The sequence below is a fragment of the Malaya genurostris genome, chromosome 2 (assembly GCF_030247185.1).
Source record: "Malaya genurostris strain Urasoe2022 chromosome 2, Malgen_1.1, whole genome shotgun sequence".
Lineage (NCBI taxonomy): Eukaryota > Metazoa > Arthropoda > Insecta > Diptera > Culicidae > Malaya > Malaya genurostris.
The window spans coordinates 271,650,335-271,668,165 of record NC_080571.1 but is presented as its reverse complement, the minus strand read 5'-3'; positions in this window follow the sequence as shown (position 1 = coordinate 271,668,165).

The following is a 17,831-nucleotide window of genomic DNA, read 5'->3' as shown; positions in this document are numbered from 1 at the left end:
ACGATCTACCTGTGGGGGGAAAAGTTATTTACCCTACTGTTGAGATGAATACAATACTCGCCCGTCGGCAGCAGAACCGTATCGTAGCGTGCAAGTTCGTGTTTGTTTTGATCTATTTTTACTTCGATCAAGAAAGGTAGTAGTACATCAAGTGAGCGTCGGAAATTTGATTCCACATCGAGAAGATTTACGCGAACTTACACTTCATGTTGGCGAAACGATGATGATAATGAGACTGTTTTTCTTTGCGTAAACGAACATAAAATATTGACACAAAGTAAGAAACTGTCATTCTTTGATGTGGTATCAGTCTACTACCGGAAAAAGGTGAATATAGAAATTATTTTAACGAGATGCCAACGCTCATAAATAATGATGTTCTGACGCAATCACAAACCGGACAGAATTTTGAGGCAAGTAGCTTCGTTTTGTGTCTCAGATTTCTCACTCATTTACACGGAAAGCCTCCCATATCACAAATTTGCATTATTTCACTTGTTGTTTTCTATGTTGACTATTATAGCGGAAATATTGTTGTTTCAAGGGGGCACTACATGAAAAATCGAATTTTTATTTATTGCACGGAGAACTCGCAGATCACAAAATTACAATATTGCAATTGTTGTTTCACGCCCTGGTTGTTTCAACTATAATGTTGTTGATTTAACTAACATATCTGTTGATTTTGTCATAACCATTCAGGTAACCGAAATTGTTGTATTCAGATGCTGTCACTAGGCGGAGAACGAAGACAGCAAAACGCAGAACAAAAAACCTCTTAATTTCACCAGAAGCGTTTCATATTGAAAATTTTCAATGGTAAATGAACGTCATTTATGTTAGTTACGTAGTGGTCGTTTTATGTAAGTGAAAGTATGCAGAAGAATATAACATTTAATTGTAAAACAAGTTTTCCATGTGTTAAATAGATATTCTTACAGTATAAATGTTTTAATTTCATCTGAGAGTAATGTATTCTAGGACAGTTCATGTCAATGCTATTAGAACCGCTTAAAGCTTAAAAATTTGCTGCTAAAGTGGTACTATTTGTATTTTCTTGAAAGTGTATCTGTAGCATTAGGTTTACCAGCGAGCCATTCTGCAAGTGAAGGAAAACTTTCCTAATTCCCTGTGACCATTTTTCTGGTGAGTTCCCTTTTGAGAATTGTAATCTTTTGGTGCATTTATATATCCTTTGTGAGTTTAGTGATAAAGATATAAGCAGTTAGGTAAAATCTTGTTGTTCAAGCAACATTAGCTGCCCCCCGAAGAGGCTAACAGTAAAAAATATTTATTGCAATTGGCGTCTTAAGTTCAAATAACTGCATAATTGGTTGAAACAACTAAGACATTTTTTTGCTTTTATGCATACAAGTAACTTTGCTGGGATTGTGTCTTTGCTCAATTGCACGAGTGACATCTCATTGAAACGTTTCATTGTTCGCTCAGTGTGTTCGGCATTGCTCAACTGAAACGTTTCATTACTTTTTTGTGGTGCGTGTCTTTGTTGGGTGTCTTTGCTAAGCTGCCAGCACGATAAATAAAAAATGACAGATTAGTTAAAACAACAGTCGATTAGTTGTACCAAATTTTAACCAATCAAAATCAGAAAAACAACTAATAACTAATATTCCGTGTGCTTTAAACGAAGCTACTGTGCATTAAACCACTACATGTGTTCCTAAACCAAGAAGCATTATCTTGTGCATACCGTCTTAAGGTTACAGGGCTTTGGAACAGTAACCCTTTAGATTATGCTAGTAGCCACACTCGCTTATGGTCTCAAATGGTTATGGGAAATGGGATGAGTATTTACTCGCTCCTAGTGACCTAACTCTCACATGCAGTTTTCCTTTCAAAACATTCAATGTGAGCTATCCTCTTCGTGAGGAATGGTTGTCTGGTTGTCTGGAACGACAACTTGATGAACACATAGTTTGTTATACGGACGGTTCTCTGTTGAATGGTCATGCTGGTGCTGGTGTCTACTGTCGTGAAATGAGGCTGGAGCAGTCTCATTAACTTGGTAGATACTGTACTATGTTCCAAGCAGAAATCTACGCAATTCTGTGTGGAGTACAATTGGCACTTCAGCAGAGGATCTGTGGCAAACGAATTTATTTTTGTTCCGACAGTCAGGCAGCCTTCAAAGCACTCAGTTCGAATGACTCACGGTCGAATCTAGTGATCGCATGTCGAACTCAAATTGAAGACCTCAGCATTTCAAATGCTGTTTATTTCTTATGGGTACCCGGCCATTCTGGTATTACTGGAAATGAATGGGCTGATGAGTTGGCTAGAGCTGGTGCAACGAATGATTTCGTTGGTCCTGAACCAGCTTTACCACTTTCAACTAATTGGATTAAGCACAAGATTCGTTCTTGAGCTGCATCCAAACATGCCAGCTACTGGCGCAGCTTGCAAACTTGCGCTCAGACAAAAGCATTTTTACCAGATTTGAATCTGAAAATGTCAAGATGTCTACTGCATTTTTCCAAGCATCATTGTAGTATTCTGGTCAGAGCTCTGACTGGACATTGCAAACTCAATTATCACATGGCTACTATTCAACGTGCTGAGTATTAGTGTTATTTATGTGAATGCGATTACGGTACATCATATCATCAGATATGTAACTATCCCGTATTGACGCAACTACGTATCCGGGTTTTTGGTTCTCCATAGATGGTTGAGTCTGTGTATGCGGAGCTACAATTAAAGGATATTCTCTCGTTTCTCACCCAATGTGGTAAGGAGCTATAGTCAGAAGGGTTTATCGTTCTTCCTGGAGTGAATGAATCCTTTCTGAATTCACCTTAAATAGGGTTTAGCAGATTGTTTGACATCCTTTAGAGGATACCGAATTTACTTCTGCTCGTACATATTGCGAATCGTTATGCACTCTTCCGAGAGTGCAGAATGGTGTCGCTTTTGTAATATCTCTAAATCCTCTCGGGGGTTGGAGGTTTTATTAACTGTGCAAAAGAACGCACATAGTAACAAACCTAAATAGGTTTTACAGCAGACTGTTCGGAACCTCGTAGAGGTTAAAAATTTACTTCTGCTTCCGCTAAATGTGATCCCCAGCAGATTGTTCACTATCCTTCAGGGGTGCAGAATTTACTTCTGCATTTTTGTGTTTTTGTGTCGTCAATTTTTCCCATCTTCCTTATCCAAACCTCACCATTTCCTTTCAATCCCTCTTATATATCGGGACAATGATGTCTTAAACAAATTGATGGCAAGGCACAACTCTCCAAATATCAAGGGGAACGTGCCATTTGAGCCAATTTGTTCTGACATAAAAAATCGAATTTTTATTTATTGCTTTAATCGATAGATGCAGCTTTTGAGAACATAATTTCAAAATTTCAAAGCTTTGGTATTGCCAAAGATAAAAAATAAGACATGAGTCTAACCGATGAACAAAACTTATTTTAATCCACCTAGTGGTGTAATGATACCTTTCTCATATTACTCATACCATCATAAGTATTACAGTGGAGTTCTGAAGACAACTGTTCATTGAATAGAAACAGGAAAGTTTGTTCAAACGTAATCTCTCAAAATTTACACTTTATAGTTCCGGAACTGTAAGTATTGTCCACTATGACTTTCCGTTTGAATCTATGAGTTTGTGAAAATCGATTTGGCCATCTTGAAGAAAAGTAAGGTTGCTGTTTTTGATCACTATTTCCTACACTTTCGAAGCCTAATTTCGAAGTTCGTATGATAAAAAGTTCCGAAACCGGATGTCGGATCCAGATGAAATTCAGAAATTTTATTTGGGATTTTAAGACCTTCTACTTAAATCTAAGCTCATGAAAATCGGTGAAACCATCTCTGAGCAGATAGTCTTAGTTTCATTTTGGACTATTTAAAGACAATTTTTGGCTGTTTCCGGAATCAGAAATCGGCAACCAGGATAGCCGGAATTGGTTTGATAGGCCGTCTACAAACATTCACTAACGGTTGGAATAGTTTCAAGCCCAGTTTTGATTTTTTTATCACGTTTTTGGCTTCAACACTCAAAATGACGCTACACAATTTTTACACACTTTTCACTCTGTAATTACGGAACCGAAAGTTGTTTTGAAATGAAATTCCAAAGCTTTATATGGAATCATAAGACCTTTAATGTGAACCTAGGTTGTGTGAAAATCGATCACTCTATAACTGAGGAAACTGAGTAAGTGATTAGCTTAGGTGTTGGTTTTCGTTTTTGCCTTTCTCATATAGAAAGGCTATGCAATCACTGTGAAAATCGACTTTTTAACCGAGGCCCGGAAGGCCGAATGTTATAAACCATTCTACTCAGCTCGACGAACTGAGCAAATGTGTGTGTGTGTGTGTGTGTGTGTGTGTGTGTGCACTCACTTTTCTCAGAGATGGCTGAACCGATTTTCACAAACTAAGATTCAAATAAATGGTATTATGGTCTCATAGTTTGCTATTGAATTTCATTTGAATGTGACTTCCGGTTCCGGAGTTTTGAGAAAAAGTTTACACTCAATTATCTCTGGAACGACTCAACCGATTTTCGCAAACTAAGATTCAAATGAAAGGTCTTATAATATCCTGAAAATTTGTAGAACATTTTATCTGAGTATGACTTCCGGTTCCGGAACTAAAGCGTAATAAGTGGAAAATTACCAATTTTATAATTCTTTTTCCAAGAACGATGATTAAAAACAGGTACAAATCCCATAAAACTGTCTGATAAAATTTTCTAGTTTGCAGATCTTGTTAGTTTGTGGGCATGAAAACTTAATTCGGCACTACTGGTCCCCTCTTTTCCTGTTCCGATAGCACCGAAAGTGGAGAAGAAAAACTCCTGGAACTAAATTCACTTCGATTTCTCTGCGATGCTTGAACCGATTTTCACAAATCTTGATTTGAAGTTCATACTGTCTTTAAACCTACTGTGCAATTTCATCCGGATCCGACTTCCGGTTCCGCAGTTGCGTGAGTGTCAAAGTTTTCAAATCGCCATATAGAGTGACAATATATACAACACCGAAAGAAGAAGAAAACACAAAACGAACAAGGCGTGATTTGTTCTATTTCGTACACGTTGTGTACGAACTTTCCTATTTCTATTCAATAAACAGTTGTTTTTGCGAGTTTCACGGTTATATTTATGATGTAATAAGTAATATGAGAAAGGCATCATTACACCATTAGGTGGATTAAAAAAGGTTTTTATATTTTATATTGATTTTAAAAAAGAACCGATTAGTGTAATTTATCTGATGTTTGCAACCGTTCTGTGCTTTTTGGCAATCACCTTTTCATCTACACCCAAGCCTACATTCTGGACCTGGATTGGGCAACTGGAAATTAAAACTGGAATAAAAACTAAGTTCGGAACCTAGAACAGGCTCTGAATTCAGTTGCAAAATTCCGATTAGGAATTCGAATAAATAATTCAATTCATGAGGTTAGTTTTAGAATTCTGGAACTGAGCTCATTTTTAGAGTCCAATTTACAGGTTCCGAATTTATGAGACTGAATTTGAATAAATAAACTGAATTTATTTCATAATTCCAGTTCCAGAATCCAAGTTTCGAATTTAGTTTCAGCAAGTTCATTTAGTTATGTTCGAATTCCGAACATAAATTAAAAAACTAAATTCAGTTCAAATATCTAGTCAATAAATTAGTTCCAGAAACCAGAATCATGATTCAGTTCCAGAGTCTCAGTTTCAGATTCTGGAACTGAATTCTGAAACTAAATTCTAAACTTGAAATTATGTTCAGATTTCAGGTGGAATAGAATCCAGGTTCTGGATTCAACTTTAGAATTCAGTTCCAGAATCGAATCCAAGATTCTGTTTCCGAATCCAGATCCAGTAGCTGCTATTTTCGCGGCAACAAATTTGGCATTTCTCTCGTCTGCTTGTAAGATTCGATGCGAAATCTCATGCGGGCGGCATGCTTTTAAAAAAATTGCCAATGATTTGTTCGTGAAATATTGCGCATTTCATACTTGATTGGACTCCTGCGAAATAAATATTTGCACACTCCGTTTCCCGCAGTACACACATACAAATAAGTCCAGTATATGAAAACTAGTGATGCCACTTATGCAGATTTATACCTGAATTTTCAGATTTCTGATTGACGCCGTAGATATTCAAGGATTGTACCCATTATCAAATGTTAAATGGACATTTTGGAAATTTACGTCTTTAGATCATTTAGCTTTCATTTTGCACGATAAACTGCGATAATTTTTACAATTGTCACTGCAACAATTTAATAGCACATAATTTTTAAAACCTGCTTAAAAATTTAACCTGGCATCCCTGATGTGCACGGCATATTGCGTTTCTTGATAAACATTAGAAAAGGTCCCAAGGGCAAATGACAGTTTCTCTTTCTTTACTTTAATTTCTCTTTCAATTACTTATTATTCCTGAATTTTTCAACAAATTCATAAGTGCAGATCAAAAGTTGATTGTTTCAGTCATCATTCTAAGTGTTAGAGAGAGGGATTGCCGATAGACATGTACTAATCAAAATAGAGAGAATAAAAAAAGAGAAACTGTCATTTGCACTTAGGACCTTTTCTAGTGTATGTCTTCATTTGTACTAATATTAGTGTGTGAGCAAAAAATTCCTGTCAGAATTTTTAGAGCTAGAGTCTCAAAATTCGTAACATTGGCAATATGATAGCTGGATATCTTGTTAATATAATCCCATAAATACGTTTATTTCTTAAGGCAGTTTACATAAGTTTTTCTTCGCCGTAGCATCACTTTTACATAATATTCTTATCCTAATTTAATTCTAACATAGTCACAACGTTTTGCATTTATTAAAACATATTCTCTTATTACTTAAATATCATCTTAGGTAACTCGTCATTAATTATGAAATCTACTCGGAAATATTATTTGAACCAAACGATTAACTTCTATAAATTATAAAATAAGCTGTTATTTTCAGACATTTTGTTAATAATTTCATAAACTGTTTCGAGTTTGTTTGTATCATTACATTATTTTTATTCTAATTTAGCTATTGGTTGAACTCATGGACGCAGCTGGGATCAGAACTAAGTCTTGAAAGGGGCCTTTATTAAATTGAAACTCCAGTTTTCTTTATGAAATGATAAATAAGTTTCATGTATGAAAGGTCACGACAAGCAAGAATGTCTCGAACTGGGATATTGGATAGTCTACCTTGGGTACGCAAAGAATTTATTAGTTGAGATCTGACATCACGATACTCCACGCATGTCCAAACGACATGATCAATATCTCGATAACCTTCGCCACAAGCACAATGATTAGTCTCGGAGAGCCCAATTCGAAGGAGATGTGCATCTAACGTGTAGTGATTGGACATGAGTCTGGACATCACACGAATGAAATCTCTACTCACATCCAGTCCCCTGAACCATGACTTTGTCGATATTTTCGGAATAATTGAGTGCATCCACCGACCAAGATCATCTTTATCCCAAGAAGCTTGCCAGCTGGCAAGTGTTCTTTGGCGAGACGAGCTATAGAATTCGTTGAAAGCAATTGGTCTCTCATAAATTTCACCCTCAATAGCACCACGTTTGGCTAAAATATCGGCTCTTTCATTGCCAGGAATGGAGCAATGAGCCGGGACCCAGACTATAGTGATTAGATAATTATTGTTCAATATGTCGTTCAGGCACTGTTTTATTTTGCCCAGGAAAAACGGTTCAGTCTTGCCAGTCATGTTTGAGCGAATGGCTTCAATTGCACTCAGACTATCTGTGAAGAGGAAATAATGGTTTGGAATTAATGTGACGATTACACTCAAACTATAATGAACTGCTGCTAGCTCTGCTATATAAACAGATGCAGGTTCTTGAAGCCTAAATGAGGCCGAAACATTATTGTTGAACATACCAAACCCTGTCGCTTCTTCAATTCGCGATCCGTCCGTGTAAAACATTTTCTCAGAGTCAATATGCCTGAACTTACTTGAAAATATTTTTGGGATTTCCGTCGAACGTAGATGATCCGGGATTCCACGCACTTCGCGCTGCATGGATGTATCGAAAAATAAAGTTGAGTCAGGGACATTTAGGAGGCTGACACGGATAGGAATATATCTTGAAGGGTTGATTTCCTGTGACATATGGTTAAAATATACTGTCATGAATTTTGTTTGAGATCGAAGCTCGACTAGTCGTTCGAAATTATTAATTACCATGGGATTCAGCACCTCACATCTTATTAGCAGGCGTGATGAAAGCTCCCAAAATCGATCTTTTAATGGAAGAGCTCCCGCCAGAACTTCAAGACTCATTGTATGTGTCGAATGCATGCACCCTAAAGCAATTCGCAAACAACGATACTGAATTCGCTCCAGTTTGATAATATGAGAGTTTGCAGCGGAACGAAAGCAAACGCATTCATATTCCATCACTGAAAGTATCGTTGTCTGATACAATTTTATTAGATCTTCCGGATGAGCACCCCACCAAGATCCTGTTATTGTTCGAAGAAAATTTACTCTTTGTTGGCATTTTGTTATCAGAAACCTAATGTGTCCTCCCCACGTGCATTTGGAATCGAACCACACCCCGAGGTATTTAAAAGTTAAAACCTGTTGGATCATTCTTCCCATCATATGGAGCTGAAGCTGCGCGGGATCATGCTTTCTTGAAAAGACGACTAACTCTGTTTTCTCCGCAGAGAATTCGATACCAAGATGAACAGCCCAATCGGACAAGTTATCTAAGGTATCTTGCAAACCAAGACAAGTTATCTAAGGTATCAGTAACTGAAACCACGCCATCATCTGCCAATTGTCTTAGTGTACATGGGGTTACTAGACAGCTGTCAATGTCATTTACCTAAAAATTATAGAGGAGCGGACTGAGGCATGAGCCTTGCGGGAGACCCATGTAACTATTTCTGAGTGTTGCCAAATCGCCATGTGAAAAATGCATGTGTTTCTCTGACAAAAGGTTGTGCAAATAATTATTTATAACCGCTGGGAGTCCATTTTGGTGAAGCTTGTCTGAAAGAACATCAATGGAAACTGAATCAAATGCTCCTTTAATGTCTAAAAATACAGATGCCATTTGTTGCTTTTGAGCGAAGGCAATTTGGATGTCAGACGAAAGTAATGCAAGGCAATCATTCGTCCCTTTATTTCTACGGAAGCCAAACTGAGTATCTGACAACAAACCGTTCGTCTCGACCCAAGTGTCGAGACGTCGTAGAATAATTTTTTCGAACAATTTTCTGATGCAGGACAACATCGCAATGGGTCTATATGAGTTGTGATTGGAAGCTGGTTTCCCCGGTTTTTGAATGGCGATAACTTTCACTTGTCTCCAGTCAGGTGGAACAATATTTTGCTCAAGAAACTTGTTGAACAATTCCAACAAACGTCTTTTTGCGAGGTTGGGCAGATTCTTCACCAAGTTGAATTTAATTCTGTTCAACCCTGGAGCGTTATTGTTACAAGACAAGAGTGCTATAGAAAATTCCATCATTGAAAATGGGTTATTAATAAAACCATTATTTGGAGGAGATTCCCGTATAATGCTCTGCGTAGGAACAGAATCTGGGCAAACTTTCCTAGCAAAGTCAAATATCCATCGGTTCGAGTATTCATCACTCTCATTGCCCACGTTACGATTCCTCATTCGTCTGGCCGTGTTCCATAGAGTGCTCATTGAGGTATCTCTTGACAAACCTTCGACAAAATGTCTCCAATAGCCACATTTTTTGGCTCGAAGTATGCTCTTGTACTTGGTTTCTAAAACCATAAGTTTTTCAAAATTCTGAGGAGTTCCTCCTCCCCGTTTTAGAAACGTCTTGCAAGCATTTTGTTTTGCGAGTTTAGCCTCTGAGCACTCTTTGTCCCACCAGGGGTTGGGAGGCCTTCTGTTAGTCGTTGGCCCAGGAAAGCGTTTAGTTTGGGATTGTTCTGCTGCCTCCAGAATCGAACAAATGAGGAAGTCATATTCTTCAAGTGGAGGGAGCTCTTCCATTGAATTCAAAATACTAGAGATACTACTTTGGTATTTAATCCAGTCGATATATTTTGTCAAATCATATGGAATACTAGCGGAAGTAGCAATGCAATTGCTACTGCTAATTGAGATGATGATTGGTAAATGATCGCTACCGTGTAAATCAGGCAGTATTTTCCAGGTGCAATCTAGTCGAATTGATGTTGAGCAAAGAGATAGATCTAATGCACTTGGGCGTGCCGGAGGTCTTGGGATCCGTGTCATGCTACCCATATTTAATACCGTCATGCTAAAATTGTCACAAATGTTTTGTATTAAAGATGATCTGCTATCATTGTAAACGGAACCCCACATAATACCGTGCGAATTTAAATCCCCCAGAATCAATCGTGGTGCAGGAAGGGCTTCAACCATTTCATTAAGCTGTTGCTGTCCAACTTGTGCTTTTGGAGGAATATAAACCGAAGCTATGCAAATATCTTTGCCTTTAATGTTTATTTGGCAAGCAACAACTTCTATACTAGAAGTCGAAGGAATGTTTAATCTATAAAAGGAATAGCATTTCTTAATTCCCAAAAGCACTCCACCATACGGAGAGTCTCTATCGAGACGTATAATGTTAAAATCATTAAAATTTAAAGCTATGTTTGAAGTAAGCCATGTTTCGCATAAAGCAAATACATCACATTTTTGACTATGCAATAATATTTTAAATGAATCAAGTTTTGGCATGATGCTTCGACAATTCCACTGCAGGACAGTGATTGTATCATTTGCGACGGGTGATAAATTATCCATCAAAAGATACAAAACCTGAGACAATTGGCCATTGAGCTGATAACTGCTTCAAAAAGGTTCTAGCTATTGGAAGGAATGCCATTATGAGGGTCTTTAAGGGTTCAGATATATTGAATGCTGAGAAAATCCATTCAACAATTTCCGAAAACTTCAGTAATCCTGTTGGTGGCTGTGAAATGGAGCCCACTGGATTATTATCTTTTTCTGTACTAGATCCTGGATTGGTTTGTGAATTTGACAAACCAGGAGGCACAGTCTTTGGTTTTGACTTTTTTTGTTTAACACGGGGATCTTTTTTTGAAGATGAAATTTTAGGTGTCTTTTTTGGTAATTTGGAGGAAGACTTCTTTCTCTTAACTGACCCTTGGGTAGTGATAAACGAATTACCTTCACTATTTTCGTCAGAGTCAGAGTCCTCTGGTTCCTCTAGATTTGAAAACCCGTTTTCGGTTTCCAAAGGGGGGACATCAATGACCGTTTTAAGCATTTCTGCATATGTGCGCTTAGACCGTGCATTTAAAGAAAGCTTAATTTTGTCTTTGTGCACTTTAAATGCAGTGCATACTGAAATATCATCATGAGGACTATTCCCACAATAAATACATTTTTCAATTTCCTTGTTGCAATCATTATCTTTATGAGGCCCTTCACACTTAATACATTTTGGTTTATTACTACAGTAAGTAGCTGTGTGGCCGAATTTTTTGCAGTTCGTACAATTCATTACATTTGGAACAAAAAGCCGAACAGGGAGACGAATTTTATCGACATAGACATGGGACGGCAACGCAGACCCGGCAAATGTCACTCGAAACGAGTCTGATGGGCGATAAACTTTTTTTTCCTCTTCATGAACTACTGAGTACAGTTGCTTGCACTCCAGTATTTTCACACCCTCAAGCATAGAGTTCTTGAAACGACCAACACCATGCTTGAGTAAATCATCTACCGAAAGACTCGCTTCGGTAACAACACCGTCAATTTCGACATCTTTGGAGGGTATGTAAACTTTATACTCTTTATTGAAATGTTCCGAAGAGACAATATCATTCGCGTGTTTCAAATTATTTACCACAACACGAATTTTATCGTTATTTACTTTTATGATCTCTTTGATTGAAGAGTATCGTGATGTCAAACCTTTATTAATTTGAAAAATGTTTAATGGCTTTGATATACGTCTAAAAAAGACTATCCAAGGCCCAGAAGAGCTCTCCTGATATTTTTTCGTTCGTGGGGGTATCGGATTCATGCTAGGATTTACGTCCATGGATTCATCCATTACATTAAAATTTTTAACTAAACTTTAAAATAAAATTTGAAACCAACACTACACAGTACTCAATCAAAAGGAAAAGAAAAAACTTCTACCTTGAAATTGTTGTCTATCTCCGTTGCACTGCCGTGTAGATCCTCTTTGCTCTAGATGTTCTTGTTGGATGTATCTGGACGTTGATACAATGCTGAAGCTCACTGTAGCGATAGAATATGATGTGATGCTACTGCTACCTGACATCCAGCACCACTCGAATTCCGATTTGCTTTCGTCTTCGCCAGCTGTAACCAGCGCAGGTCACCGGTGTATACCTGCGTGTTGTATGGCAGTGGAAAGACCGAGTTGTCTTGTCTCCTTCTTCCTAGTGCTCCGCACCGATATGCTTCTGCACCGAAGTGCCTTCGCACCGGTGTGCCTTTGCACTCTCCTGCTTCTATGTGCCTTTGCACTCTTCCTCTTCGATGTGCCTTTGCACTCTCCTGCTCAGCACTTGTGGCTGTATATTGCGGCCTGGGTAGAGTTTGGGAAACGCCCTTTGTTGTTTCCTTCACCAGCTTGGCCCAGCACTAGGGCTCTCTTATGCAGCACGACTATACGTTTTAACGGCTGCTGCCAACAGGTTTCTACCTGTAGTTCAACCGTTGTCGTATTTAACGCGTGTAAACCAACCAGCGTTATTAAACTGTACGCTTCTATACACAACCTTCTCGGTTGAACGGCTATTACTCGACTGTGAATATCTTGTTAATATGATGTCTTAGGTTCAGTGCAATCATGAATCAAATAAACATAGATCTCCCATTGTACGGAGACACTGACAGCGCTTCTAGTTGTACTTTTTCCATTAGCTACTGTGGTTGTGTTAAATGCGCAGGCAACTTTGTACATGCATTTTAGGAACATTTACGCACCCATTTTACACCAGACGGTGCTTTTGGTGTCACGGGTTGCTCAACTACATTACTATTACACTGGGGAATCTAGGTTTATTTTATTTATGCAATTTATCCTGGAAAATAAAATTGTATAATATCTCAACTTTAAATAAATTGATTTTTGGTGATTATTTTCATCTGACGCATTTTTTTCGAGAACAGTCTTCAATGTGTTTGTCTTTGCAAAATTGCCAGCATGATGAGTTAAAAATATTAGTCTAGAAAAAACAACAATTGATTTGGTACCAAACTTTAATCAATCAAATTAAGTTAAATAACTTATATTTTTATTGTTTTGCAATCGCTGGTTTTTCCGTGTACCAAAAAAAGGCGACACAAGAAAACACCGGTGTGATTTAATGTGTGAAGATAAATATGTGCAATTGTTATGTCGCCGTTTTAATTTTTTCCCAAACTGTGCATGAATTTTACATTTGTTTTGATTATTATTATCGACAATAATTTTTGCCTTTCTCAGGATATGCAGAGATGGCTGAGTCGAATTTCACAGACTTTAATTCTTATAAAAGGCCATACAGGTTATCATAGAACGGTATTGAACTTTATTCCGATTCGACTTCCGGTTCCAGTGCTACTGGATGAAGTGCGTTTTAAATTACGAATCGTCATTTAGAGCGACGATGTAGAAAAGGAAAAAAATCACTGATTTATCACTGTTTATAAATTGAAAAGGTTATTTCTTTTTCGTTTTTATTTAAGTTTTTTTTAGGAAGAATACTCTAGCGTTAATTTCGAAAATATGAGTAGGTTGATTGAAACGCTTTTTTTTGTTAATACCACGATTCGAAAACCAAAGTGTTGTAAAATGCTTCAAAGGACCTTCGATTTTGTTTCGATTATTGTAGAGGTAATATGCCTCTCGGGTCAGAAAAACTTCCTGACTCTATCTGCGAACCCAGGTAGGCTGCTTGAAAGGAATAAACTGACCCATTTACGCTATACCTGCTCCTCCATTTTTGCGGCCTATTTTCGCGAATTCAATTTTACAAGCGTCAAATTTTCACTGAACTCAATTACAATCTGATAAGGGCAAGCCATCAACTAGAACAAAAAAGAATGAAAGAATTGATTAAATTTTAACGTCTGCACTGTCACGAGAACGGAATTCTCAATTGAGCGTCATCAACTATGCAGCACACAAGAGTTGATGAATGATAATCCCGGAAGGGGATAATCAGCGGATGATCTCCGTCCCGATAAGCGACCGATTATCGACATAAAATCCCAGCGGTCGGATGCGATGCGAGGAATCGATTGTTTTTGTCTAAATAAGAGTTCGGGATCAGGGCAAGGAAAAGTGGTGACATTATTCACTATCATGAACTTTTATATCCTCTGATGTGATAGACTTTCATTTCTTGTTTTATTATATTTTCAATATCCGTGAAGGCGAAACAGTTTGGTGTATTGAAATTCTAGAAATTAATTAAAAAAGGCAGTCAAACTTCCTGTGATTGGGAAGACACTTGGCTCACATTTTCAATATCACAAATCATTCATTTTGTACAAATGGAGAAATCAATTCGACAGAAGACTGATCTTTGAAATCACTTTACTCAAATCCTTGTAACTGAAGAAATGGTGTCCAAGAAGAACTCGAAGAATAATCGAAAGAAACGCATTTCAGTTTTTTCCATCAACTTATCAAATTATCAATTCGATCTTTAACTCTTGGCCAATGTTACGACTACTAACATGTCAGTCAGCAAATTGTTGCCGACGGACCTGGCTGTGTGAGGAGCATCTTTGACATCAAAAGATTATTAGTTGTTTTCCGGTATCCCCACAGAAAATCAATGGCAGATTGGTTCAACGGATTCAAGTAGGTTTAAAGGTTTGCGTACTGTTACCGAGGAGCTCGTTTTGATGTTTTTTCGCTCTAAGGCTTGTTTGCGACAAAATTTGGTCATCCCTAAATATGTAAATCTTTGAAAATAGTTATTCAATGCGTAAAATGCTTCACCGACCGATGAACGTATGTCTGTTCATTGTGTTGAATCAATTGTTTGTTAAACTACAAGATATCGAAAGATTTTAGATCGAAGAAGAGCAAGTGCAAAAATCAATTGTATGTGGTCGTAATGAAGATCTGAATCTGTCAGTAAGAAAACTTGCAAAAATACTAGCACTGTCTATAACGTTTTTAAATCTTTCGATAGATATTTGACTACAACCAGAAAGGTTGGGAACAAAAACGGATCTCAGGGACGGCACGAGGGAAAACCGCGGAAGGACGCGAAGGTGATACCAATATTGCAGAAAATACCAGATCTTTTTCTACGTACTGAGGCTAGCAAAATAAAAATGTCTCCCAGTTTTGTGCATACTTTCAAGCACCGGTAAGGTATGAACAGTGGCGTACTGAGGAAATTTGGTGCCCGGGGCAAAATAAGAGATTTGCCGCCTCCATCATTTATTTAGTGAACAAAGCTAAACTCCATCTCCGGAAAAATGACGTGGGCGAGCAAAAAAAAAACAATTTCCCAAGGATTGGTTTGCCGTCCCCTAAAGACGTTGTACCCGGGGCGAGTACCCTTTTCACCACCCCCTAGATACGCCACTGGGTATGAAGTCGTTCAAAATTAAAACTGTACTGAGCCATAATGATAAACAGAATGTGATGGCTAAAACTCGGGATCGCAAGTTGTAACGCGAATATTCGACAAAGTTTTTTTTGCGTGGTAAAAGACGATAAAGCTTTTGTGTTGGAAGACTTTAAGCAGCTTACCGGAATGCTCTTTTTAAATTGCCATGCAACGGAACGGCGTAGAGGAGGACTAAGAAAAGCGAAAAGTTTCCCAATTCAATTGGGCGGGGAATCTGCAGCTGTGGTTGAGCAAGCCAAAGTTTCATCACTTCCGGAACGGTGAAAAAGGTGAATACACCGTGAAGAATGCCTAAAGAAGCGATTGTCACCATAATGCTAATGTAGCCATAATGCTCCTTCGCTATTTTGGTCTGATTTGGCATCTTGTCACCACGCCAAAGGTATTTTGGAATGGTATAAAGCGAATAGAGTCCATTTTGTACCGAATAAGATGAATCCATCTAACTGTTCGGAGTCATGACCTATCGAGCGGTGTTGGACGCTTGCGAAGAGAGAGATCTCTCGGTATAAACAACAAGCTACGACTGTAGAAAAAATTCGAAAATCTTTGACAAAAACAGCTAAATCGGTTGCAGAGAAGTCTGCATAGACTTTAATGGCGGGAATAAACTCAAAAGTTCATAGTTTCTTCATGCAACCTAATAAAGTAACTGTAACTAATTTTAAGCTGACTTTAATGCACAATTAAATGAATAGAAAATACATCTTGGATTGAACTAACAGCATATTTATTTTATTCCTAATTCAATCTGTCGAGAACTAGCCTGACTAGTGTTAAAAGATTGGGTTGCTGACATCTAGATTCATTTTTTCAGGAGTTAACAGGCTATTTTAAAAACTTTGGCATTGTTGTACTAAAAAAATTTTCGGAGGGGGTTTCCGAACATGATGATTAATTTCTATACCCAATGAAATATGTATATAATTACTTACAGTTCTTTCTGGATAAAGTCGTTTGTTGAAAATTGTTCATTTTATAATTGACTTCAATATGATGAATTTCGCTCTAAATCATATTCGAATTTTTCCAGATTTGAATGAAACTTTCTTTGACCGTTTTTTATTTCAAATAGTTGAAGAAAAATTACAACGTCTACAAATACGTATTATATTAGTGACTTTTGCATAATCAGTCGAATTTTCCATTAAAAATACTGAAAAACTTCCATATTGAATTGACTTTAAAAATTTAAAATCATTTTACAGAAAGAATAACATTTTTTGTTTCGATGAAAACTGTTACAGTGTCTTTTTATCGAAAACTAAAACAAACTGAAAGTCACTATCATCCAAAAATTCAATGAATCTGAATTTAAGAGAAGATTTCACAAAATACTGGTTGCCCGATATGTGTAAAAAGTGTCAGTAATAGACAAGAAAAAGTTTTAGTTAAATACACTTTTTTCTTAAAACTGCCCGCCTCACAATACATGAACGGTTGGAAAGGAACATAATAACCTACACTGGGACAAAGTTTCGTTGAATTCGGTTGAATTGACTTTAAATTCTTAAAAATCGATTTTATTTCAGTGCAGGTTTCGAAAAAACGAATTTTGTTCAAAGTCGTATTCGGATTTGGCGGTATAAAGGTTATATCACAAAAATATCTTTGCTCATTTTAGGTTTTCAAAATTTATCTAGACTATCTATTGAAAAGGACTAGACACTTTTTATCAGTTTTTTGCAAACAATTAGAGTAGAAAAAATTGTAGCGCCGTTGATGTTCTCAAAAGTCTATTTTTGAATGAAAGTCTATTCTTGAATTAAGATACTCAAAGTCTATTTTTGGATGAAAATACTGAAAAAAATTCTAGTCGAATTTTACGCTGAAAAAATCGATCTTGAATATTAGAAGACAAATTACAAAAAACACCATTCTTTATTTGAAATAAATTTTTTCCTAACACCGATAATTATGGTCTCTGCAACCTTCTATATATTGTAAAATAATAAATGGGAATAAATATTATGGCTATAGAAATGCATTAATCTTACATAGGGTTATTGTACTAATAATCATTTCAATTATGGAGCTACCACGTTATTTTTAGCTTATTGAGATACGGAGCTTAAATGAATGAAGGTACAGTTACCCTACTCAGAAAAAAACAAGTTTTTTGAAGCGGGCAATTTCATTTTTCCCTTGAATTTTTATTTCTAGTTATATCTTTATTTCAAATGTATGCATTTCTAAGGGATTCTTCAAAGAACTTTTTTAAGT